General features: G+C 41.8%; 1 protein-coding gene across 1 annotated transcript in view; it reads right to left on the bottom strand.

The window, feature by feature from the left end:
- The window catches only part of ZHX3 (zinc fingers and homeoboxes 3), a 229,786-nt gene extending 204,811 nt beyond the window's left edge, over positions 1-24,975 (bottom strand). The window contains exon 1 of the mRNA XM_043990117.1: positions 24,625-24,975. The gene's annotated coding sequence lies outside the window, so the exon portion shown is untranslated. The remainder of the gene's footprint in view (positions 1-24,624) is intronic.
- Positions 24,976-27,420: the final 2,445 nt, after the last annotated feature.

The following is a 27,420-nucleotide window of genomic DNA, read 5'->3' as shown; positions in this document are numbered from 1 at the left end:
AATTTTAAATTTTAAATGGTTTAGAAACCTCTAAAGAAGTGAAACCTACATAGGCCCTCCCATTCCACTTCAGAATGACTCTGATTGCTAGGAAGTTTTTCTGTATATCCTAAAACATTTTTTTAAATCTACAGCTCTTATTTGATTTAAAAAATATTTTTCTTTGCACTTTTAAATTTTTCTTTAACTTTTATAGGAATTCTTATTGGGCTTGTGTTCATTCTATATTTTTCTTTGAGACTTTGCCTACAGATGTTTTCAAGTCATTGTCTTCTTTTGAATTTTTGTCTTGTACTCTCCCTGTCACCATAGTAGCTTTTTCTAATCAGTTTCTTTTGTTGTTGCTGTTTGCTTGTTTCTCTATCCTCCTTCTTGACTTTGGACTTTATGTTAGAGTTAGGCTTTACTCATGCCTAGGGGATATGTCTGGCCTGAGCTTCTGTCTTTTATGTCCTTCTGCTACCTTCACAGCTTGGTCAGAAAGCCTATAAGTTTTTGGTTCTTCTGATGTGGTGTGATCTCAGAAGAGGCCTATTCATTGTGCTCCTACTCTACATTTTGCTCCTTACAAAAGTAGGGACATTATCTTTCTTTATCCTCTCAACAATGGATAAAGCTTCATGGAAAGGCAGAAGTTTATTTGAGAAATGCCTGGGCATTTTAGTAGACTACAAGTTTAATATGAATCATTTGTGTAGTGGCAGCTAAAAAAATTCATTTGTAAGGCTTTATTAAAAGAGGCATAGTGTCCAGAACTAGAAGGGTCATAGTGCCCTCATATTTTGCCCTGGTCAGACTAATTCTGGAGTACTGGTTTATAAGACCACATTTTAGGAAGGACATTGGTAACTAGAGAACATTTAGAGGAGGGCAATCTGGCTAGTGAAGGGCCTGGAAATCAATAAAACTTTATTAGAAAGACTGGGGATGTTTATCCTCAAGAAGAGAAGGAGAGGTTATGATGACTTTTTGTCAAGAATTTGAAGGGCTGCCCTGGTCACCCAGGGATTAGAGTTGCTCTGCTGGGCACCAGTGGGCAAAACAAGGAGCAGTGGGTAGAAATTATAGAGAATCAGATTTAAGCTTGATATATAGAAAAACTTCCTAATAATCAGAGCTATTCCAAAGTGGAATGGGAGGACATGTGTAGGGTTCATCTCTTTAGAGGCTTTTAAACAGTGACCTGGTATATAATAAGCACTTAATAAATGCATGCTGATTTGACTTAAATTGATAGCCATTTATTAGAGAACTTGTAGAAGGATTCTTATTCAGCTATAACTTAAATGAAATGTCTCTGAGGCTCCTTTCAACTCTGAAATTCATTGATTCTCTGATTTTGACTTTCCTCCCAATTCTGTATCACACTGTCTTCTTCCTCAAGAGTTTACAGCAAAAGTTTAATAGGCTCTTTGGCCTGTTTGCTTTAGCTTTTTTCTTCTCATCCCTTGCCCAGATCATAACTGTGTTTAATTTGCTGGAACTGATTGTGGCTCCCAAGAGCTAGAACACAGAATTTTAGCATTGGAAGGGGCCTCAGAAGACAACTATTTCAGCATTTATTCCTGCAAGGATTCTTCTACAACATCCTCAGAAGTTGATAATATAACCAGCTTCAACTTGAAGAGCTCAATTCATACCTACCAGCCCATTCTACTTTCTAATGATTCTAATTATTTGGAGCTTTTTTCTTTGAATGGAGCTGAAATGTGCCTCTCTTTAATATCCATCAGTTGCTCCTAGGTGTGCCCTCTAGGACCAAGCCAAATAAGTCTAATCTATTGAATGGCAATGGAAGTGGTCTAATTAGTAGTAGTGATAGTGGTAGTGGAAAGTGTTGTTGTTTATGCCAAAGGGCAAGGAATTGGGGAGAGAATTGGGGAAGTTCAAGCACTTCTAGTCTCTCTTAATATAAAGCCTTCTTCTAATCCTTGCATTGTTGAGAAGATAAAGATAATATATGCAAAGAAATATGCCATATTTAAAGTATTATACAAATTATTTTTTCACATGACAAACCCTTCAAATACTGAAATAACACAACCAACCATTCATTTATTCAACAAGCATTTATTAAGTACCTACTATGTGTAGAGCACAATGCTGGACCCTGGGGAGATACAAGCCTTAGACAGAAGATTGATCTCTACTGTCATAATGGAGGATAGAGCACCATAATTCAAAATTACTTCATTAAAGTTACTTTAAAGTTACAAATCCAAGTACTTCATACTATCATGACTACTCCTCCCTCCCACCCCACCCCTAAACCTTCTCTCTTCCAGAATAAGCATCTCCAATGCCTTTGTCCAATGCTTATATGGCATATTTCTAGTCTCCTTGACATTCTGGAGGTCCTTTCCTGGACATATCCCTATTTGTCAACATCCTTAGTACAATGTGGTATCCAGAACTGTATCCATATTTCAAATGGAGTCTGATTAAGACAGGGGACAGTGGGATGATCAGTTCCCTTCTGTGTTTTGTTTGTTTGTGGGGCAATGAGGGTTAAGTGACTTGCCCAGGGTCACACAGCTAGTAAGTGTCAAGTATCTGAGGCCGAATTTGAACTCAGGTCCTCCTGAATCCAAGGACGATGCTCTATCCGCTACACCACCTAGCTGCCCCAATCAGTTCCCTTCTGGACACCATGTCTCTTTAAAGGCACAAAATCATGTTCATTTTCTTTAGCTGCCACATCACACTATCGACTCATGCTTTAATAACTCTGTTAAAACTCTGAAAATAAAATCTACACAGTGCCCTAAAGCACCATGTACATTATAATACCACTCAGTATTTAGGTTTCTTTCCCCTTTGGCACCCCTTTAGGAAACAGTCTCACTCTGCTCCACACCTTCCTTGCTTTTGTTTACCCTGCTTTCACACTTCCTTGCTTTTTCAGAATCACATAGCTGAAGCTGTCTATCCCCCTAGCCAACACTGACTCAGAAATATTGGAAGCACAAATGAGCAGGGGCCCCAAACCAAAGATTATGGAACATGCAAAATCAGCCTATGCACAGAAAGATCATATCTTCTGCCCTTAATGCCTTAGTGCCTTAGTTCCCATTTCTCGGTCTCCTTTCTTAGATCTTCCTTCTTGGGAAATCCTACATGCCTTTCTCTAGTTCAATCTCCTTATTTTGAAGCCAGAATAAATCCTTCCTCTTTTGCACCCTCTCCCAGCAGCAACTTGGTAGCCTGCTGTGGCCTCATCCCCACCCATCCACCCACAAGATAGCAGTAAATCCCAGCACCTAACCTGGTTCTTCTTTCCCAGCCCAACTCTATTTTTGATACTCATACATGATATTCTCCCAGGTACCACAGGCAAATTGAGTCATCATGATTTTAAACACATCCTGTAGTTATGACTGGTCCCACCCCAGGCCTTTTCTGAATCCTGATTCACAAAGGCTTCTTGCTCCCTCAATTCTCCCACCTTGCCCTGTGGCATAAAATAATAACAATACTCCTACTCCTACTCCTACTCCTACTCCTACTCCTACTACTACTACTACTACTACTACCAATACCAATAACAATAACATTTCCAGCAATACTCAAATAGGTATCAATCTCCCACTTTGAAATAGTACCTAGCTGATGTTACTCCTGCTCAGCATTTTCCATGGAGTTTTTAGATCCTTCAGAAATCCACTCTGGCTACCCCTTCTCTTTGTCCTTCTGCTTCACACTTTCTCAATGTGTTTCTAGATCTCAAAAGTTCTCAAAGTCCTTTCAAAAAGGAAAAAGGAAAAAGGGGGGCAGCTAGGTGGCACAGTGGATAAAGCACCGGCCCTGCATTCAGAATGACCTGAGTTCAAATCTGGCCTCAGACACTTGACACTGTGTGACCCTGGGCAAGTCTCTCAACACTCATTGCCCTGCAAAAAAAACCCCACAAAGCCCCCCAAAAAAACAAAAAGGAGAAGGGAATCAGTCAATAATCAAATATTTATTAAACCTAATATGTGCTAGGCAATGGGGATATAAACACAAAAGTGAGACAGTCTCTGCCCTCTGAATTCAGTCCAAGAAAAAGAAATGATTATTCTTAACATCATTCTTATTTCTATTGCGGTAGGAATGTTCTTGGTTGATTTTGATAAATGAAGGGGCAGAGCAGAGAGAGAGATGCCTGGCTGGGATGCTGGATCAAGAGCACTGACCTCACAGGTGGATCCAGAGGAAGGTGAATTCTGGGCCAAGTAGGAAACTCCCTCTTCCCTCTTGCTAATGCCTACCTGCTCTGTCATGTGCCCCATCATCCCCAAGGGGGAGAAATAAGCATCTATCTAGGACCTATTATGTGCCAGGGATTATGCTAGGTGCTTTACAAATATTTCCTCATTTCATCTTCACAATAACCTTGGGAGGCAGGTGCTATTATTATCCCTATTTTACAGTTGGGGAAACTGAGGCAGACAGAAGTGACTTGCTCAGCATCACACAGCTATTAAGTATCTGAGGCGGGATTTGAACTCACATCTTCCTGACTCCAGCCCCAGTACCCTGTCTACTCAGCCCCCAGCTGTCTCATTTCCCAAATAGGTGCCACAACAGAAATTTCATTCAAAATTTGCTCTTCTATTGACCTTATTTCTTTATTTGGGGTTATCCTCAGGAGCTTTATAGGAAGAAACACAATCTTTGTCATAATGATCCCCAGGTTACTGCTGTTACTGTAATAGCAAGTTTGTGACTTCATTATTGGATTGACTGGCAGAGCCCGGAGTCAGGAACCAATGACAGCAGGAAGAGCTGGTTTTGCTTACAGTGGGGATACCAGAAGAATGGGGATAAGAATCAATGTGGTTCTGGGTTGTTTCAGGACCAGTGTTGTCCCTCCTTTGGGTCTTTTTTTTTTTTAGTGAGGCAATTGGGGTTAAGTGACTTGCCCAGGGTCACACAGCTAGTAAGTGTTAAGTGTCTGAGGCCGGATTTGAACTCAGGTACTCCTGACTCCAGGGCCGGTGCTCTATCCACTGCACCACCTAGCTGCCCCATCCTCCTTTGGGTCTTTATTCACATCTTTGTCAATTCCAGGAGCTCAAGGGAAGCTGACTTGGTCAGAATGGGCAGAAATAACAACCATGATAATGATGACAATGGCAACAATTCCAACTAAGTCAAAAGCCTCCTTGACATAAGTGACAATCAGGGAAAAGGCCATTGGAAGAGTCCATCTCTCACGTGGCTGTACTTGACTACTTTGCACTTCTTTGGAATTCTCCATTATGCCCTTCACATTCAAGTGGGTACTTTCTTCTCCTACTTCCTTCTGTTGTCTTCTGCCATTAGACTGTAAGTTCCTTGAAGGTACTATCTTTTTTTCATATTTGTATCTCCGGTGCTTAGCACAGTGTCTTGCATATAGTAGATGCTTAATACATGTTTATTGACTAACTGGTTGGTTACATCAATATCTATCTCCTATACACATTAAAAAACTTGAATGTGTTGTTGTCCAATTAAAGACACCAAAATATGAAGAAAGGAATCCAGAAAACAAAAGCATATTAGATATTCAATTTACCTTAATTAGTAACCAAAAACAAAAGTAAGGAACGTAAAGCAATTAAAAGAGTCAACACAGAGGAAAGGGCAAAATAAACAATTCAACATTAATTTAAAAAAGAAAAAAATTATTATGAGCCTTAAGAGATAAAGAAATCATAGGTAAAAAGGACCATGTGGATAATTTCTGGATATTGATATGATCATAAGAAGTCCAATATAGTGAAAGCACAAGTTGGATCAAAGGAATAATAGAAATCTTGTACACCATGAATATAAAAAATAACAACAGTACAGTTAAATCAAGGAGGGTGATTGAAATTCTAGCCTCTGTGAAAAACTAGAAAGTGATGGGGCTAAATAAGATCCCTAATTATTAGCTCAACCATTTCACAGAGTCATATGCATTACTAGCGAAGGACTTTAGCAGAGGGGGCAGCTAGGTGGTGCAGTGGATTCAGGAGGACCTGAGTTCAAATCTGGCCTCAGACACTTGACACTTACTAGCTGTGTGACCCAGGGCAAGTCACTTAACCCTCAGTACCACGCAAAACAAAACAAACAAAATAAAAACACCAAACAAACAAACAAAAAGGACTTTAGCAGCTTCCCTTCAAACATAACCCTGATCCCACCTTTCTTATTAGGAGATATCATATAGTTTTTACCAAGGGATGAGAACACCAGTGACTCTCCCACATTTGAACCAGTTATGCACAAATGTGCTTTATACAAAGCCTTCACAACTTGTATTATAAAAATCTATGAACATTTATAAGAAAACTATATATTGGCTGAAGGACAAATTTTTCCCAAACCCCAGAAGTAAAAAGAATAACTTGTTATTGATTCAGTAATTATGGAATAAATTCCCCCAAAGCACCAAAACATACACACTGCTTTTGTTGATTATCACAAAGCCTTTCATTCAGTATTGCACTCATGGCTTATTTACATACTGTAATTATCTAAAATGGAGCTAAGTAGAGTGAGATTTCTAGAGTATTTAATGTCTAAATGAAAGGCTATTCTCTAAAATGTTTTCAATGCAATCATGTCAAGAACAATTCATATACACTTTTGTTTGTTTTTCATTTTTGGCGGGGCACTGAGGGTTAAGTGACTTCCCCAGGGTCACACAGCTAGTAAGTATCAAGTGTCTGAGGCCGAATCTGAACTTAGGTCCTCCTGAATCCAGGGCCGGTGCTCTATCCACTGTGCCATCTAGCTGCCCCCATATACACTTTTTTCAGAGTTTAAGCTCATTATGGTTCCCCCTAGATTTAAATTTATTTTTCCTAGATATAACTAAGACTGGTACCTTAAGATAAAGAAAAAAGAAATTCGTAGACAGTGATCCCAGCAGCATTTCCCACCCTCACCTCCTACAGCCATCCATTCCCTTCTCATAGAAGTGGCTAATGAAAATCCGTTACCCTGAGTCCAACCAAGCCATGACTAGACAAAAAACATTCTTGCTACCAGAATTGGTAGACTTCCTTTAGTTCAGTCCATGAATCCCCAGCGAGGTCCATGAACTCTATCCACCTGCCTAATATAAAGAGAGGCTCTCTGGAACTCTGTGGCACTTCACCTGGACCAGCCCAGCTGACTCCTTCGAGAATGACTGCCTACCATCCCTCAGGAATACCCCTTCTTTGATGGGCACATAAACTGTGACCCCGATGTTCTTAGGGGTCTTTGGTCTAAGAGAGATGGCCAAATGACAATCCTTTTATTAATAACCTGCTGGCCTTAGTAATAAAATGCTTAAATTACTCAGAAAAAAAAGAATGACTGCCTCCTTTAGAAAGTCCTACCCTTTCCTCTCTCTCCTCTGTGCCTCTCTAGTGGGTCCCTGCTCACCATATCAGCTTTCACTTTTTCTCATGACACTTCTCCACCTTCACCACTGAGTTGTACTCAATAAAAAGCTGTTGTTGTTAAGAAAAAAGAACTGGGCTGATTTGATGATTCGCTGGCACTAATACAAGTCCTAAGCTGAAGGCACATGACTTCCAAATTAAAGAAGTTGAAGCAAAATGTCTTATTAATCACTCCCCAAAACTCTATCACTTATTAATCTCCCCAAAACAACAACAGGTTAAACAATGATTTTTTATTGTAGATACTCCAATGACATCAAAATATCATCTGGACTCAACATTATAAAATTCTTAATGTACACACAGGAAAAATTGTGTCTGATGGTTTAGGTCTTGAATCTGGAAGTTCCATTGAGCCTGTAATGATTGGAATGATGCCACCTGCTGAAGACTTACTGTAGAAAAGCTCTGCCATGAAAGGAAGGTCTTTGAGGGCAAGAACATGCATCTTTTCTTTGGCGTCAGGAAGTGACGTTTGCTGGTAGGAGGAGGAAGGGGGAGTTGGTGCTCTGATTCTCTTTCTCTTTCCTGAGGACGCTGGTGGAGAATGGAGCTAGAAATGCGTTCTCCCTTTAATGGATAGGAATCTAGGCCTTTCGCTCTCTCTCTTTACCAAATTCTTATTCTCCTTAATAAATGCTTAAAAGCTTATAATTTATTGGCAACCACTCATTAGATTTTAGACAGTCTAGCTAGAATTTTAGCCCTTAACAAGCCAATGGATAAAAGTAATGTGTACAGGGCAGCTAGGTGGCGTAGTGAATAGAGCACCGGCCCTGGAGTCAGGAAGACCTGAGTTCAAATCCAGCCTCAGACACTTAACACTTACTAGCTGTGTGACCCTAGGCAAGTCACTTAACCCCAATTGCCTCACCCAAAAAAAAAAAAAGTAATGTGTACAAATATCTTCATTTCCTTCAGGCAAAACATATTAAGGGGGAAAGTTGTGGCTAAATATGTTATGAGCCATCAGCATCCTGAAGTTGAAGCTAAATGGGAAGAACATATTGAAAGCAATGAATACTTGTACACAATACCAGTTTTTATGTACACCTTTGGAATTTTGAAATGGGATGTAACAGATTTGGAAAGTGTTCTAACAAAAGCTCATACTATATTAACAAAACATAGCAGCCATCTAAGGTATCTATAGCAAGAGCAAAACTTTGACTTCAAAAAGGAAGAAGAGGCTTTATAGATACTCTTAGAGATCAAACTCTAATAGAAATGCTTTTGGAACAAACAGACATCACTCCACAAAGCCATAGGAAAGGATGATAGCAGGCACATGCCGTTGGATTTCTTGACTGTAAAAGTGGCTGACCTCTGGATGGAATCTATCAAACTAATGAGAGCCAAGAGTGGGATCAAAAAGGCCCTTTATGGTTAATATCTATATGAACTCAGTCAATAATACGTCAACAAAGAAGGACTGAACAAATGCCCGGGTCATGAAGATTTGTTTGTGGAAATGAAGGGCCATTCAGCACCAGGTCTTTGCCATCAGAAACTACAAAAAGCTTGTCCTTAAAAGCTCGGATTTGTGTAAGGAAATTATGAAAGGCATACAACACACGACTGCTCTAAACATTTAGCACCTACTTAGCAAGAAATAACCTGGTAGCTAGAATTAGACATCAGAAACTCTTTCTCTTTGATGCAGTGACAGGCCAGACATCTTCATATTGCACATTCAGACATCAAAATAGTCTGGAGAACTCAATCAACAAACTGTATTGGAACCGAATCATTATCACAGATTGAACTATTATTCACAATTGTCCCCACATAACAACAATCTGTAAAAACTTAAGAAAACACATTTAAAATGGACATCCCTGGGCATCCAGGGGGCACAGTGGATAAAGCACTGGCCCTGGATTCGGAAGGACCTGAGTTCAAATCCAGCCTCAGACACTCGACACTTACTAGTTGTGTGACCCTGGGCAAGTCATTTAATCCTCACTGCCCTGCTTTAAAAAAAAAATCAATGTCCCTACCCTAGCCCAAATACTCATAATATGCAAGCTCCAAAGAACAAAAAGAAATGTGGAAACATAGAGACCTGTTGGAGGAGGTCAAAATAATATATGGGAACAGAATGAAATACTGCTCATCCCTGTTGTCCTGTCTGCCATTGGAGTTTTACCAAAGATGCTTTCAGTGACCCCACAAAGGATCTTTATATCCTAATACTTTTATTCAATGATGAAAAGCAATCATTCCATTTATCTGTGCAATGGACAATGGAGCATTGAACAATAAGCAATGATAGCAGGATAGCAACTTCTCCCTGGTATCTTTCTATCTCAACTCCATTGAAAAACAAGAGAATGAAATAATAATAGTAATAACAGTCTGCAGGACATTAAATATAAAAGAATAATCCTTAGGCCATGTCTATCTGAACCCTACCAAAAATATGAGAGTGAAATGACAGTAATAATAAATAATAACAACTGATATTTATCCAGCACTTTAACGTTGGCATATATTATCATACTTGGCAGAGCCAGGAGTATGCTGGTAAATGTTTAACAATTGTTTCTTTAAAAAAATGTTCAGGGGGGCAGCTAGGTGGCGCAATGGATAGAGCACTGGCCCTGGAGTCAGGAGTACCTGAGTTCAAATCCGGCCTCAGACACTTAACACTTACTAGCTGTGTGACCCTGGGCAAGTCACTTAACCCCAATTGCCTCACTAAAAAAAAAAAATGTTCAGGACATACTTCTTAAGTTTAATTTGCATTATTAATATCTTCTCTATCCTTCTATTAAATCCGGACAATCAACAAAATGATCATTCAAGTTCTATGTGCAGCATTTGATGATTTCTGAGGTGTCAGTGCTCACACTGAACATTTCACCGCTGGCTCTAAGGATCTCCAGGGAGTTGGCTCCAGCACAGCAGCTGCCCCGCCCCCAGGGCAGGGCCAGGTTTCTTCTCCTCCTCCCATACTCCTCACATTCAGTGCAGGTGACTTAGCCAAAGAAGAAAGGGAAGAAAATTTCTGTAAACCCTAGCACATTGTCCACATTTCCATATCACTTGAAGGTTGACACAGTGTGTTCCTCACAATAGCCCCGTGAGAGAGAGAGAGCAGGAGTATTCCTGTCCCCTTATACAGAGGAGGAAGTTGAGCTATAGAGAGATGAGGGCGTTAGCCCCATCACAGAGTTAGGGAGCATCAGAGCTCGCAATCAAACCCAGTTATGACTGTAATGTCCCAGGCTCTTTCCTCTTCACATGCTGAGCTGCTCTGAAATATTTCTAATTTGATGCCCTACTTGTTGGACAGTTTGGGTCCCTCCGCAGCATTCTGCTAGCCTCCTTTGCCAGAAATGCTTCTCCCAAAGGAATTCCAGCTGGCTGGCCTTGGAGTCCTCTGGTCCCCTGAGGGCCCCTGCCCATCAAGGTCTAACCTAGAAGAGCAATCAAAGAAGTGACCAGCGTGCAATGTCCCCTAATCATCTGCCTGAAGCCAGAGTCTGACCCTTACACTTACTTCTACTAGAGGTTCCAGCCTCTCCCAAAGGGATGTGGGGAAGGCTTGAGGCCCAGCATGTAGTTCTAATGTGACATCTTTATAGCAGCATTGCTCTGATCTCTCTGGGTGGGCTGCTCAGCCTTTAGAAGTCATGCATCAGACCAGTGACAAAACTGGAACTAGAACCCAGTTTTCCTGACTCTCAGTCTAGGATTTTTTCCACTCCCCATCCTCCCGCCCCCCTCCCTTGTTCCAGATCTGCCCTTAACTCCTTATGTCACCTTGGACGAGCCATAGAAAGATAAAAAATATTCACTGAAATAATTTTAATCAAGCCCTGACTTGTTCATAGGTTCATGGAATCATCAGTCTAACACAGGATTATAAATTTAGGACCTCAGAGGCCATCTCATCCAAACTTCTTATTTTACAGATAAGGAAGGAAGCTGAGTCCTGGGGAGACAGAGAGACTTGCCAGATGTCACACAGCTAATAAGTGGCAGATATGGGATTCAAACTCAGGCTTCTCACTCCAAATAAATTAACAAAGGCTTATTGAGCACCAACTTACTATGGGGGACATGGGCTTGGGGGTTTGGGAATGCAAACACTGGGACCTGCTCTCTTGCTCACATTTCTATAGCCTTAAGTTACCCTTAAGGGCAACCAGGTGGCATAGTAGATGGAATCCTGGGCCTGGAGTAGAAAGAACTGAGTTCAAATGTGACCTCAGAAACTTACTGGCTGAGTGACCCTGGGTAAGTCACTTAAGTTCTGTCTGCCTCAGTTTCCTCAACTATAAAATGGGAATAATAATAGCACTTTACTCCTAGAGATGTTGTAAGGATCAAATGAGATAGTATTTGTAAAGTGCTTAGCTTAGTGCCTGGCACATAGTAGGTGTTTAATAAATACTCGTTCCTTTCCCAATCCCCAAATCCCTACCCCAATTAAGATTTTTTTTTTAGTGAGGCAATTGGGGTTAAGTGACTTGCCCAGGGTCACACAGCTAGTAAGTGTTAAGTGTCTGAGGCCGGATTTGAACTCAGGTACTCCTGAATCCAGGGCTGGTGGTCCATCCACTGTGCCACCTAGCTGGCCCCCCCAATTGAGATTTAAACTGTGCTTCCCCTACATCAACTCTGCACAGCAGATAGTGGATATATTACTATACCCATATTGCAGATCAGTAACCTGAGGTCCAAAGAGATGAAGTGATTTTCACAAAGTCACAGAGTAAGTGAATGTCAGCCAATACTGCCAAATGCCATTCCATTTCCACAGAAATATAGCTTGGGATTCTGGTGCCCAGGGAAGAGTTGGAGGAAGGGAAAAAGAAATGACAGAGAATGGCCTTCCTAGGTGATTCAGGAAGGAAGGGAAGGTAGAGGTACAGAAGGGAAAGTCCTGATGCCATTGTAGCCTCACCAGGCAATCCCCACGATATTGGGGAAGGAGAAGAGGCACCAAAGATTGTTTGTTCTGTCAAGTGCAGTCCCACTGGTGTCGGAGAAGGGAGAAGAATAGTTGGGCAGTACAGTGACCCGACAAGAGAAGAGCAGATCCCCACTGAAGATGGACCCCAAGAGAGGGAAGGAAGCTCTGTGGTATAGCCATATCTGGTAACCTCACAGAGAAGGTAAAGTGGAGAGAGGAAGTGAGCAATACAGAGTTTAGCACATCCTGGGGACCACCCTCCTGGAAGAAGGGGGAAGAGGAGGAGGTGGTAGGTATGGGGTGGTAAGAGGGACAAACATTCATGACAGAAGGCTGGTCCCAGGAGAGGAGCAAGACCCTCCGGAAGCAGGCACATACTGCTCCAGGATGTAGTTATCAGGTGAGGAGGGCATGACAATGGGGTAAGAGACAGACCTGACTCTTGTGGTATCTCGTTGTTCAGGCTCCAAAAGGGGCCTAGGTAGCAACATGTTGGGCAAGAAGAGGAAGCACTCCTCCCCATATTGGTAATTAGAGGAAAAGCTCTGGTCTCCCCACCCTAGTTATAGCTTTGTCTTTCTGCAACATGGATGTTCTATATGGGAAAAATAAGTTATAAAACACCCCAAATTAAATAACTATTGGAGGCAGTAAATATCATTTACTGTAATTGACAAATCAATGGTCCAGACAATATGTTGGGAGATTTTCCCCAACAATCAGAGCAATCACAAAGTATGAATAAGTTTCATCAGATAGTGAGCTCCCTGTCACTACAGGTCTTTAAGCAGAAGCTACATGACCATTTGTTAGGCATATAGTGGAGGAAATTCCTGTTCAGGTACATTTTGGACAAGATAGCCTCTGGGGTACACTTGAGTTTTAATTTTTGTTTTGTTTTTTTTTGGTGGGGCAATGAGGGTTAAGTGACTTGCCCAGGGTCACACAGCTAGTATCAAGTGTCTGAGGCCGGATTTGAACTTGAATCTTCCTGAATCCAGGGCCAGTGCTCTATCCACTGTACCACCTAGCTACTGGGGTCTACTTTTAATTCTAATATGCTAGGACTTTATATTATAGGAGTTCAGAGGAGGGAAGGAGGAAGGGGATGCTGGAGGCTGGCATGGTCAGAGAGGCTTCTAGGAGGAGAGGCTTGTTATGAGGAGGTGGTAGTCACATGCTCCAGAGCAGTCCAAGGGGGATGAAGACTGAGAAAAGGTCATTGGACTTGGCAATGAGGAGGTCATTGGTGGATCCCAAGAATGTAGTTTCAGAAGGGTGGTATCAGATTGTCAGATTGTAGAAAGAGGATAATGGAGGGTAATGGCATGGAAATGGAGCCAGGACGTTCTCGTGCGAGACGAAAAGGGAGGTTCTTTTCAAAATGGGGAGAATTGAGTGTGTTTGTAGTCAATGGGAAAGGGGCTGAGAGAGAGAGAGAGAGAGAGAGAGAGAGAGAGAGAGAGAGAGAGAGAAGATGCTAGACACTGGGGATAATGGAAGGAGGTGCAGGGGCAGGGGGTGTCCTAGGGCAGACAGGAAAGGCTTCAGTCCCTGAACAAATATTTATTAAATGGTTACTATGTGCAAAGACTGTGGGGCTATGGGCTGCTGGCTTCAGGTGCTTGCCCACTGGTCCCCAGGAGGGTTTCAGTTTTCTTCCCTGGGAATTGACCTTCATGGCACACAATGCTTCCTTTCAGAGCTCATGTGGGCTCTGCTGGATCACTTCAGGGGCTCATTGTACCTGAGCTGGGCCATGGCACATCTGGAGCCAGAGGGAAGGTGAGGACATGTCTTCTTCTTTCTGATTTTTGCATTCTCTCCCCTGGTAATCTCATCCACTCCCATGGTTTTCCACTATTACATCCACACCAAGGCCTCCCAAAGCTGAAAGCAGACAGTGTGGCAGAGGTCCCTCTCAGCTGTGGATCAATGATTCCAATGCATATCTGCCTGCCTTTTCTGCCAGTCCTCCAAACTCAACTTGACTATGATTTCCTGATTTCCTGACCCCAAACCTCCTCCTGATCCTCCCAACTTCCCCATTTCTCTTGGTGGTATAATTTTTCTAGGCACTCAGGGTTCACAATTTTGTCTTAAATATCCAATCAAACACCACTTCCCATGGCTTTTTACTTCCCAGTATCTTTTTGCATCCCAAACTTCCATTTTGCTCCCTCCTCACCACTCCAGTTCAGAGTTCTTGTCACTTTAGACCTGGATTACTGCCTACCAGTTCTCCCCTCTCCAGTATCTCTTCCTTGCTTCCTACACACACAGCGCCAGATTCTTCTTCCTAAAACAGGTCTTTTCTTATGTCATCTCCCTGCTCAAAAGCCTTGAATAGACCCCTGCTGCCTATAGAATAAAGTCCAATTCCCTTATCCTGCTTTGGAAGGCTATCCACAAACTAGCCTGAAAATATTTAGTCTACTTCATGAGGCAGTGAATTCCCTATAAATGAACATCTTCAAGCAGAGCCTGGGGAACCACTGTTTGGGAAAAGTGCAGAGAGAATTCAGAGTTTAGGACTTACCACTATTTCTTTTCCCAAGGTACATAGGATTATAAATTAGCCAAAAAGTACCTTAGAGGTCAGCTGGTTCAACCCTTTCATTTTACAAATGAGGAAACTGAGGTCCAGAGAAATTAAATTATTTGCCTATGGTAGTAAAAAAGCAGAGACAAGAAGTGAAGTTAGGCATTCTCAACTAATAATATTTTTCCTGACCAAATCTCCCAACCAATTTATCATTTTGCTTAATTCTGCTCATTCACTCAGTTATTTCTAGGACCATAGATTTAGAGCTAGAAGAGGCAATAATGTCCAAACCCCTCATTTTATATGTAAGATGTGCATATGTCCACATAAACTATATGTTTTCATATGAGTTGTCTAAATTTTTCATGTGTCTCTTAGAAGGCATGGATAACTATGGTCAGAAATCTGGACTACCTCTGAGAAAAGGAGGAGAGCCTGGGGTAGCACTTGGATCATCATCAGCACATTAGCTGAAGTGAAGAGAGAAGTAGGCAGGCACCTGGAGCAACACAAGCTTGAGTGGTCTTCTCTCTAGTTGCTGAGGGACATACTGGACCAGAATTATAACTCTTGCTTCTCTAAATATTACTGGTCTAGGAGTATGACTTTGGTTTAGAATAAAAGCCACTTTCTGGGTCACTCTTAAGGAGAAAGGGGTTGCCCCTAGCTTACTTACACCCATGGACTTGGTCCCTTCCCATCAAATGCTGGTTACATAAATGACCATCTCAGCAAGTGAACGGTAAGTAAACCCATTTATTCAAGCAAATAGTGAACAGAAATTTGAATTCTGCAGTTCAGAATATATCAGAAAAAACACAAGAGTCAATTGCTCTTTTCTAGGAGTAAGAAGAAATCTCATCTCAAACCAAGAGAGCCCTAGTCTCATCCAAGGGGAAAGGCTCTATAGGAAGCAAGCTGGGAATCAGGGACATGTTAAGGAGCTGATTCCCCTTAGACATGTGCATTTTCTTTTTTTTTGTTTTTTGTTTTTTGTTTTTAGTGAGGCAATTGGGGTTAAGTGACTTGCCCAGCTAGTAAGTGTTAAGTGTCTGAGGTCGGATTTGAACTCAGGTACTCCTGACTCCAGGGCCGGTGCTCTACCACTGCACCACCTAGCTGCCCCTAGACATGTGCATTTTCCAAATCTTTCTCCCTTTCCTCTCTGAAGTCAGTCCTGAAGAATGATCAGAGCTGTATATGAAATACAATGGAATACTATTGTGCTATAAGAAACGATGAGCAGGAGGAGTTCAGAGAAACTTGGAGGGTCTTGCGTGGGCTGATGATGAGTGAGATGAGCAGAACTAGAAGAACATTGTACACAGTAACATCAACATTGAGTGTTGATCTACTGTGATGGACTATATTCTTCTCACCAATGCAATGGCACAGAAGAGTTCCAGGGAACTTGTGATGGAAGAGGATCTCCAAATCCAGGAAAAAAAAAAAAAAGAACTGCGGAGTATAGATGCTAAATGAACCATACTATTTCTTTTGTTTTTGATGCTGTTGTTTTTTTTCTATTTTGAGGTTTTCCATCATTGCTCTGATTTTTTTCTCTTATAACATGACTAATGCAGAAATAGGATTAATGTTATTATGTGTACATATATATATACATATACATATACATACATACATACATATATATATATATATATATATATATATATATATATATATAACCTATATCAGATTACCTGCTGTCTAGGGGAGGGGGGAGGGAGGGGAGGAAGGGAGAAAAATCTTAAATTGTAAAGCTTGTATAAACAAAGGTTGAGAACTATCTTTACATGTAACGGAAAAAAATAAAATACTTTATTAATTTAAAAAAAAAAGAATGATCAGAGCTACAAGTATCTCTCTCCTAAGCAATTTGGAACCAGCTCTGCCACTTATGCTGGTTCATAGTGTCACATCAGCATTTCCTCTCTATCAAGTAGGGGTCCTGTTAGGAGTCTTGTCTCCTTGCACACAAAAAATGCCTCAGTTTTAGGTGAAAACTCAGTTACATATACATAAGGAAACTGAGGCTGAGAAATGTTAAATGATGATTAGGTTCACATGGCTAGTAACTGTCTAAGGCAGAATTTGAACTTAAATCTTCTTTATAGCGCTCTATTCATGACACCACCTATCACGAAATAAATAAATGATTCTATATACAACTTTTAAGTATCCACCATGTGCCAGGTACTGGGGAAGATACAAAATTTAATTAAGAGGTAGTCCCTGCCCTCATGAAACTCACAATCTAGTAGGAGAATGAGACCCAAAGATTCTAATACCTAATATATGCTAAGTGCATTAAAGAGCTATACTACAAAGTGCATAGGCTAGCTTGTGACTGATAGAGGGATCAGGGGAGATTTCATGGAGGAGGTGGCATTTGGTGGGTGGGGCTTTAAAACATAGATAGGAATTCTACAGCAAAAGAAGAGGAGGAAGAGCATTCCCAAAATAGGAAGCAACATGAGCAAAGACATGGAAACAGGAAATTTTGGGGCTTGTTGGATGGCAATGGGTCTGGTTGGAGCATGGAGTACATGAAGGAGATGAAGAACCATAAAGCTAGAAAGGTGGACTGCTGCTGGATTGTGGGTAGCCTTGAATACAAAGGAGTCTAGATTGTACTTGGGAGGCCATAGGGTATCACCAAAGGCTGTTGAAGCTAAGGAGTGATGTGACCAGATCTATGCATAAGGAAGTTTGTTGTTCTTCAGCAATTTTTTTTCAGTTGTATCTGACTCTTTGTGACCCTATTTGGGGTTTTCTTGACAGAGAAAATGGAGTGGTTTGTCATTTCCTTCTCCAGCTCATTTGACAGATGAGGAAACTGAGGCAAAGAGGGTTAAGTGACTTGCCAGGGGTCACATAGCTAGTAAGTGTCTGAGGACAGATTTGAACCCAGGAAGATGAATCTTCCTCACTCCAGACCTTGGCACTCTATCTACTATGCCACACAGTTACTCATAAAGATTATTTTAGCATAAATATGAAGGTTGGATTAGAGGTGAGAGAGAATGAATGGGAGAATACTTGGAAGGAGACTATTGGAACGGCCCAACAAAGTGGTCATGAGGGCCTTTGTTAAGGTGGTGGAAGTAGAAACAGAACCATCCTATGTGAAAGGGAAAGGGGTCGCACTACAACTCTCCTACCAAAACTTCTGTGGTCTCTCTTCTGGCTATGTCATATTCTTCCTGCCACATGATTCACATTTCTCCTTGCCTCTCAGCAAGAGGTGCTCAGCATTTTCTTTTACTGTTCATCCTGATATCAGGGATACCATTCTCTATGAATCTATAGTTTCCTCCAAAACTCAACTCAAGCCCCATGTTCGGCTTAAAGTCATTCCTGATCTGTGCAGTCACTGTTGCTTTCCTTCCTAAATTATCTGGTCTTTTCTATATGCTTTTTTTTTAAGTGAGGCAATTGGGGTTAAGTGACTTGCCCAGGGTCACACAGCTAGTAAGTGTTAAGTGTCTGAGGCTGGATTTGAACTCAGGTCCTCCTGACTCCAGGGCCGGTGCGCTATCCACTGCACCACCTAGCTGCCCCTTTTCTATATGCTTTTATATGATTATGTTGTTTCACCTGGTCAGAATGTAAACTGCTTAAGGCAGAGGTTATTTCATTTTATGTCTTTCTATCCCCAGCATTTGACACATATATAGTAGGCATTTAATAAATGCTCATTGATTGATTGTCAAATGACCAAAATACTCTTCCAGGAGTATCTACCACCAGTGTCCCAGCCCAGCCACACTAGATAGATCATACTCCCTCAGAGTTAAGGGAAATGTTACCAGAATGTCTTTGTCTGGACCAGGGGGTCTTTCCACCCTTTCCTCTCCATCTAGCTCAGCCCTCTTTCCCAGTGTCTTCCAACCTCTACCCACCCCTTTGGCCACACCCTCTAGAATCTCTGCCCTGTAGTTAATAAACTTTCCTTTGTCCAATCTCTCTTTCTTTTCCTGTCTCTCTTTAGAAAATGCCACATTTTGGCAAATATAATGAAAAAGGAAAATGTTGGATGTTGGATGTTGGAGAGGATGTGGGGAAACTGCGACACAAATCCAATGATGGTGGAATTGTAAACTATTCAACCATTATGGAGAACAATCTGGCCCTATGCCAAAAGGGCTATAAAACTGCGTTGTACCCTTTGATCCAGTAATATCATTTCTAGGTTTATATCCCAAAGACATCCCAAAAGAGAGAAAAAGACATATTTGTACAAAAATATTTATAGCAGCTCTTTTTGTGGTGGCTAAGAATTGGAAATCAAATGAATGTCCATCAATTGGGGAATGGCTAAACAAGTTGTGGTATATGATAGTGATGGAGTATTATTGTTCTATGACAATAATAACAAGCAGGATGCTTTCAGAAAGGCCTGGAAAGACTTGTATGAACTGATGTATAGTAAAGTGAGCAGAACCAGGAGAACATTGTACACAATAATAGCAATATTGTTTGATGAAGAACTGTGAATGACAACTATTCTCAGCAATACAATGATCCAAGACAATCCCAAAGGACTATTGATGAAGCATATTATCCACCTCCAAAGAAAGAACTGATCTTGATGGAACACAGACTGAAGAATGTTATTTTTCACTTTCATTTTTTCCTTTTATTCAAGCTTTCTTATACAAGATGATCAATATGGTAATGTTTTAGATATTTGCACATATATAACCTATATCTGATTGCTTACTGCCGGAGGGAGGGAAGGAGGGATAAAATTTGGAACTCAAAACTTTAAATAAAAATGTTTATTATTTTAAAAAATATGAGGAAACAGGAAAAATAAGTTCATTCACTCAGAATAAAAAGAAGATATCACAGTTTTGGTTATCTTCTCCTGGTAAGGAAGAGTTGTTTCTGGATTAGGAGAAGGAACGGGCCTATACCTTAATCCTCACTGCCACTGCCAGATCTTCCCTCTGTTAATCTTTCTATAACTTTTTCCTCCTTTTAAATTTACTTCATCCATCTATATCACCAGGCCCAGATCTTTGTTGTCATAATATGAAGACTGTTAGTTCACCCTCCTTGCTCAATGGGTTTGATACCTGTCCCACAGTCTTCCTTTCTATCCCAACCTCTACCCTCATATTTAGGGGCTTCAATATGCATTTTAATGTTCTCTGAAACATCCAGACCTCCCAGTTTATCCAACTCCTCAAATGATATGAGCTAAACCTTAACTTTACCATAGATATTTACAATTAGTCAATCAATGAACATTTATTAGGCATTTATCATATGTGATTGGTATCTTAGATTTTATCTTCACCCACAACTGGGCTATCTTTGTGATTTTGGGGAGGCAAGGCAATGAGGGTTAATTGATTTGCCCAAGGTCACACATCTAGGAAATGTCAAGTGTCTGAGGTTGGATTTGAACTTAGGTCCTCCTGAATCCAGGGCCGGCGCTGTATCCACTGCATTACCTAGCCGCCCCCTATCTTTGTGATCTTAAACTCTGAAGTTATTCTCTCTGATCATAATCTTCATGAAACCACCTTGACCTCTCTGCAACTTTTGGTCAATGATCTCTCCTACATATTCCCTACTTCCTTGGCCCCCTGTGACACTTGTCTTCTGGCTTTCCTACTCTCTGTCTGAATGGTCCTTCTTACTCTTTTTTTTCCCCCTGAGGATGAAATGACTACTCTGAATGAATTGTCATCTACCTCCCAAGCCCTATTCACCATGCCTCTGACTTCAGGCATTTTCTCTCTATATTTGCTTTCTCAGTGGTCTCATCATCTCTCCTAAATTCAATAATCTTCTCTATGAAGATGACTCTAACATTTAGGTAATCCAGTGCTAATCTCCCTTCTGAACTCTAGTTTTCATTATCATTTGCTTGTTAGTATTTCTACCTGAATATCCCATTGGTATTTCAAATTTAACAAGTTCAAAATGGAACTCATCTTATTCTCCAAAGTCTACCCTTCCTCCAAACTTCCTAAGTATGTTAAAGGTACCTTTAGCCTCTTAGTAGCCCAATCTCAGAGTCAACCTTGACCCTTCACTTTCCCTGACCCACCTAATCCCATCAATTGTTAGATCTTGCCAATAATAATTGATGCTGGAGGAGGAAATTTGGCTTTAGGATGGAAAAGTAGAGCTAAGTCTTAGCAAAGATTGCATAAATCTAGGAGGATCAGGGCCAGAGGGGCCAGAGTTGAAGGGAGGGAAAAAGGAAAGGAATCCAGAGAATTGCCCAATCTCTCATATCCATCCCCTTCTTTCTACTCACACAGCTACCATCTCAGATCAAATTTCCACCACCTCTTCCCTATATTATAGAGTTGTACGGACTATTCAAGGAAGACCAGGACCTCTTGTGTGAGGGCTTGCTGAGCTCTTTGCAGGGCTGCTCATTCGCCTTTGGGGTCTACCTAACACCCAATTCTCGTCTGTGGCTCTGAGAAGCTGTAGCAGGTACAGAAGTCACACCCTTGTAAAACCATCTCAGAAAACAGGCTAAACCAGGTTAAGGGTAACTGACAGGCCTCAAACCTATTGGTGAATTAGGGGTATGTCTACCCCAAGTATGCGAAGTCTTCCCTCAGCAGAATGGGTGATGAGAACAATGTGTTCCAATGGCCATGAAGGCAACTGAAGCAGGCATTGTGGAGCACTTCAGGTTGGGTCAGACATTGACATCACCAGTCATCTTGACTTTTGTCCTGCTACTGGGCTTTGATGACTCTGGAAGATAGAGTGAGGCTAATGATTTTGCACAACTCTGCCTCACTACACTCAAGTCAAGATATCACCCCATGATGTCATTGGTCATCTTTGAAAACAAAGGATCAACAACACTATTAGTGTAATGGCCTCCAATTTCTATCCTCTGCTTTGAGTTTCTCCTCTCTCTAATCCATGATAATGATTATATTTAGCATTTATATAGCACTTTGAGGTTGGCAAAGTGTTTTACATATATTATCTGATTTGATTTCTCACAACCCTTTAAATTGATGCCATTATTATCCCTATTTAAAAGGTGAAAAAAGTGAGGCTGGGGAAGGTAAAGTAACTTTCTCAGGGTCACATAGCTAATATTAGTAACTGAAGCAGGATTAAAACTCAGGGCTTCTAGACTTCTGAGTCATATTACCAAACAAGATGGCTGACTAGACATTTTTTTCTGATCCTTGTGACCCCTCGAACCTCTCCAAAATAGGAATTATGCACCAGAGATAAAACAAATTCAGCTGTCTCTGCAATCACATGAACAAGGTAGCAATTCAACAAACTAATAGCAGAGAAGGCACTAAGTAAGTCCTCCTTCCCTTACCATCCACTACATGGTCAAGACTGCACAACGTAACCCATGGACTTGCAACAAAATTCAACTGCATTCTACTCCCCCTTCCTGCATGAGTTCCAAATAGCAGAAATGTGTTCAGACTGTGACCACAGCATGCCAGGGCGCTGTGCTCCAACAGAGTTAAATTAGAGAACTAAGGAAGAGAAGGACATATATGTGTGGCTATGTAGCATTCCACCAAGCCTGAGAGAGAAAGAGAGCCCAGTAACCACCAGGGACTAGTTCTGTTGTCCCAGAAGTCACTGGGGGCCAGTAAACTATGAATTGCCCAGTGTGGGAAGGGGTTGAGATGGCTTTGTGATCCAGTCCCCAAGAAAATTGCCATCAAAAGGGAAAGAGTCAGAAAGTGAGTTATTGGGGGCTATAAGAAAAAAAATTACTGTAATTATTAAAGATCTCAGGAAGAAGAGAACCCAATTAAAGACCTTGAACACAAGCAGATGAACCAATTGGAAAATATTAATATCAAAAAGGAATGATATTGTGTTCAGATAAGATAAACGTTTAAGACATTTATGAGTAAATATTGCAAAAGAATCATCACCTGGTGAGGGAGAGGACCTCATAGATTCCCAAGAGAATATGGAAGCAAAGAAAGATATTCCTGTAATATTCAGGACTTCCTGTCTCCAAGTCCGTTAGACTGTGAACTTCTTCAGAATGAGAACTGTCTTTTGCCTTAGTTCCTGGAACATAGTAGGCACTTAATTATTAATTATTGTTCGTTGACTGACTGCCTGACTATACCACCCAGCTGCTTGCCTCCAATCAGCCTGCAACAGCTCCCAAAATTATCTCTTTTTGTTTTGGTGAGGAGTTTGGGGGGTAGTGGGGGAGATTAGATCTCTTTAACTAGCCCAGGTTGTTAGAAGTACAGTGGTAATTCACAGGCCCATAGAAGCTTTAAACTGGTCCATTTTTGACTAGGGCCGGTTACCCCTTTTAGATAGCCCATTGGCCCCTGTCTTCCTGGGGGTTCACCAAAGTTGTATCAGACTTAGCGCAGACTCCCAGTCAGCTCTAGCCCTAGCATAGCTTAGATCTCTTGAGCTCAAGTGATCCATTAACTTCAGCCTCCCCAGCAGCAAAGAGTATAGGAATCTGCCACCATGCCCAGTCAAAATAATCTTTCTTTTTTTTTTTTTTATGGGGCAATGGGGGTTAAGTGACTTGCCCAGGGTCACACAGCTAGTAAGTGTCAAGTGTCTGAGGCCGGATTTAAACTCAGGTACTCCTGAATCCAGGGCCAGTGCTTTATCCACTGCACCACCCAGCCGCCCCCCAAAATAATCTTTCTTAAGGCACAGGTCTGACCATGCCATTCCTTTGTTCAGAAATGTTCAGTAGCTCCCTATGGTTTCTAAGATAAAATATAAACATCTGGCATGAAATGCCTCACGACTTCAGGTAAGTCATTTGATATCTCTGGGCTGCCATTTTCTCATCTGTAAAATGAAGGCATTAGGCTAGACAGCCACCTAGGCCCCTTCCAGCTCAAGGTCTATGATGCTTAGCTTGGCTTTTCAAGCCCTTCACAGTCTGGTTCCAACATACTCATTCAGCTCTAAATTTATGATCTCCTAAGCCTACTTTTCCTGCTTTATTTCACATTACTCCACATTCCTATTAAACTGGACAACTGGCTGCTGTTTAAATGTTCCATCTCTCACCTCCCTGAATTTCTCCCTGGCCCAGAATGCCCTCTCTGTAGATCGACCTGTCAGAATCTTTGTTTGTACTTCAAGGCTAAGCGTAATATGCCACCTCCACCAGGAAGTCTTCTCTGTTCGCTCTAGTGGTTCATGCTCTTTCTCCCTCCTGTGTTTTACTCCCAGGACAATGTAAGCTTATTGGGGACAGGGGCTATTTCATCTATGTCTTTGTATTTCCTGGGCCTAGCACAGTGACTGCCACAGTAGGCCCTTCAGAAATATTTGTTTTTGTTGTTAGGCCTTTTTTCCCATCCAACCTTCCAGCAAAGTCATATTGGTTGAGACCGGTGAGGCCTATGCATACTGAAAGGACAGGCTAAAATCAAACAGTCAGTTCCTGAGCTACATGAATACACAGAATAAGTATTCCTTTGACCGCCTTAATCTAAGCTACTTACAAGACTGACCTAGTAGGCCTTAACATATATATATATATATATATATATATATATGGAAGCGGATTCAGGAAGTGTCTAGGCAAATTAATGAATGTCAGAGTCATAAATTACTTTTTTCCTTTTAAAAATATTATTTATTGTTAATATTAAAAGATGTGAATTCCAAATTCTCTCCCTTCAGCCCCTCCCCATCTAAGAAATATGATATCAGTTATACATGTGAAATCATAAAAAACATCTATACATGACTTCTAAGAGATATTGGATATGCCTTACCTTTAAGATGGATCTCAAAGACAGTGTACCCTTCAGGATCACCGTTGGCAACCAGAATACTTCGCTGGACAGTCCAAAGGTTCTGAGCCGGCCTAAAAATGCGTCTGCCCTTCAAGTGTCTCTGTTTTCCAGGGGAGGAAGCCAAGGCACAGAGCTGGGGCAGGACATGGTTAAAATAAGTCAGTGGGGGAGGCAGGAATTGAAGCCACATGCCCTGGCTCACTGTAGGGGCCCCTCCAGGCCACACCCTCTTTCTGGCCTGTACCCTTTAAGGGTGGAATTTCCTGGTTCATGTCCCAAATGTGGGACAGAGAAATGCGGGGAGGGCATATGTGGACATCCTCCCCTCCCTCATTTTTGTTACCCCACCCCACCCAAACTGGACTCCCAGCTTTTCTCGTTTGAAGTGAAAATGATTTTGGAAGGAAAAGAAATGATGAAACCTTAGCCAGCAGGCAATGTGCATGCTCTCTTCAAGGGAGAGGAGCCCAGAAGAGGGCTGGGCTGGCAGGACTGCGGGGGCAGCTGGGGACAAGCTGCAATTGGCAGGACTCCGCTCCTCTCCGCTCTGTCCTGCTGGGCTGTGCAGTGTGGGAAGCTGGCCCCAGGCTGGTTTGCCTGGTCTCTGGCTCCTGCCCCTCTTATCAGTCCCTTACTTTCCTCCACTGCCCACATTCACACAAAGGCTGGCACCAGGAAGGGGTTCCAGGGGGCTCCCTGGAGGGAAGATGAGACTGGGGGAGGGGGCGGGGAGAAGGCCTAGCCTGGAGTCTGAAAATAAGGATAGCATAAATATCACAGGATTGGGGCCTGGAACACTGGGGCTGAGTGGCAGAGGGAAGGGGAAGATCACAGGGGATTCAAGAAATATAGTCCCAGTTGGCTTCTCTTGTGTGGGGTAAACAGGAAGACTTGGTGCACTGGCTTCTTTGCATCTGCTTTCTTCCTGACCCCCAGAAGAGAGCATAAGACTTAGAGCTGAAAAACAGAGTTAAAACCAGAAGCTCCAGTGCCTGGAGCAAATTAATTTCTGGGGGGGGCAAGATGAGGGAGGGTTAAGGTGCACAGTGGGCGTGGTACAGAACATTATTTATCAGTGGGTTCTGGGCAGGTACAATTACACTGGGTAAGGGGGCCACCCATCTCTAAGACAGCCTGACTCTCACCACTTTGGAGGTTGGAGAAGGAAGGTGAACCCCAGAAGAGGTGCACCATGGTGATGGGACCCTTTGGGTGGTGACCCAGGACCAATATACCATATGGGAAAAGTGGTCGTTTAGAAGAAGCAACCCACTCTCCACACCTGACATTGGTACCCTGGGCCAAAGGCTTTATTACCATTCTGTAGCTATTGGCTTAAAAAGACCTTGGAAATAATCTAGTCCAAACTTCTCATCTTATAGATGGAGAAATTGATATTTCACATAAGTATTAAGTAGTGAGGGAATAAGAAGTGAGAAGAATCAAACCAAGGACTCCAAATGTAGCACTCTTTCCTGCATGGCCCGCCCCATGAAGTTATAGACCTTGCTTCATAATTATTTGTTAAATAAAAGATTGATCAAAATTCAGTGTTGCCCAACATATTGTTAGTTATCTCAATAAAGTTCAAAAAAAGAGCTTAAAGGAAAATATATCGAATCTGTTTTACTAAAATGAGAGGAAATTGCCCTAGTAAGTCTGCGTGTACTGGGACTTTGAATACGGGCACATGAGTTGAAGAGCAGAGGCATTCCAAACCCCGGGAACAGCAGGTGGGAAGACAGGGAGAGAGGGGAGATGGCATGCCAAGTTTGGGGAACAAACAGTCCCCCAGTTTGGCTAGAACAGAGCATATAAAGTAGAGTAATACAAAATAAATCTGGAAAGATAGGTGGGATCCAAATTGTGGGGGACTTGAGGAGTTTGTATTTTATCTTAGACATGACAGGAAGTCAATAAACATTTGTTTTTGAGGAGGAGAATGAAGAACCTGAGCAATAAGAAATGGCCTTGGCAGTTATATGTAGGAAGGATTGGAGAGGGAATGAGTGGAAACAGGTCCCATGATGTGAACTCAGACAACTTGGATTCAAGTCCTAACTTTGCTTCCTAGGGTCTGTGAGCATTTAAGTGAGTCACTTTCCCCACTCTGTAAAATAGTGTGTGATGGGTAGGGGGGGGTGGCTGTGATGGTGGGGAGGGGTTGTGCTAGATGCTCTCTGAAGTTCCTTCCAGACTGTAATGCTAGGATGTTAATCCTTGTGTACATGGAAGTGATATTGCGGGTAAAAATACAAAACAAAACAAAACAAGCTAGAAACAACAAAACCAAAGGGGAAACACTGCCCTCTGGTGGCCAGAAGCAGAAACTGTCTTTTCAGAAAGATAACTTTTATAACACTGCCCAAGAAGGGAGGATGTGGTCTTGTTCCCTGACTGAGTCACTGTTTTAGGAGATCTGGGTAATTGACCTAATAACTGTCACTGAGGAAGTGGGATGCCCATATTGTCTCATATTTGAGCCCAATCACCAATGACAGCTTGGCAAAGCCAACATCTAGGCATGGATTCTCCACTCTATCCCACCCTGTACTTCACCATCACCACAACACAGCTTTGCTTGTTTTGACTTAATTTAAAAAAAAAAAAGGAATTTAGTGCATTTCTCTTTAAGGGTATTGTTTTGTTTTTCCATTTGGAATTTCAAGGTAGTGGAGCCTTAAGGGTTATGGTCCTTCCTTAATGGTTAAATCAAGAAACATTCATAAAGCAAGGCCCTGTGTAAGGCCTTCTGGTAGAAGATATAAGACAGAG

Source organism: Dromiciops gliroides, chromosome 2 (genome assembly GCF_019393635.1).
Source record: "Dromiciops gliroides isolate mDroGli1 chromosome 2, mDroGli1.pri, whole genome shotgun sequence".
NCBI classification, from domain to species: domain Eukaryota; kingdom Metazoa; phylum Chordata; class Mammalia; order Microbiotheria; family Microbiotheriidae; genus Dromiciops; species Dromiciops gliroides.
This window is presented reverse-complemented; position numbering and strand designations above follow the sequence as displayed.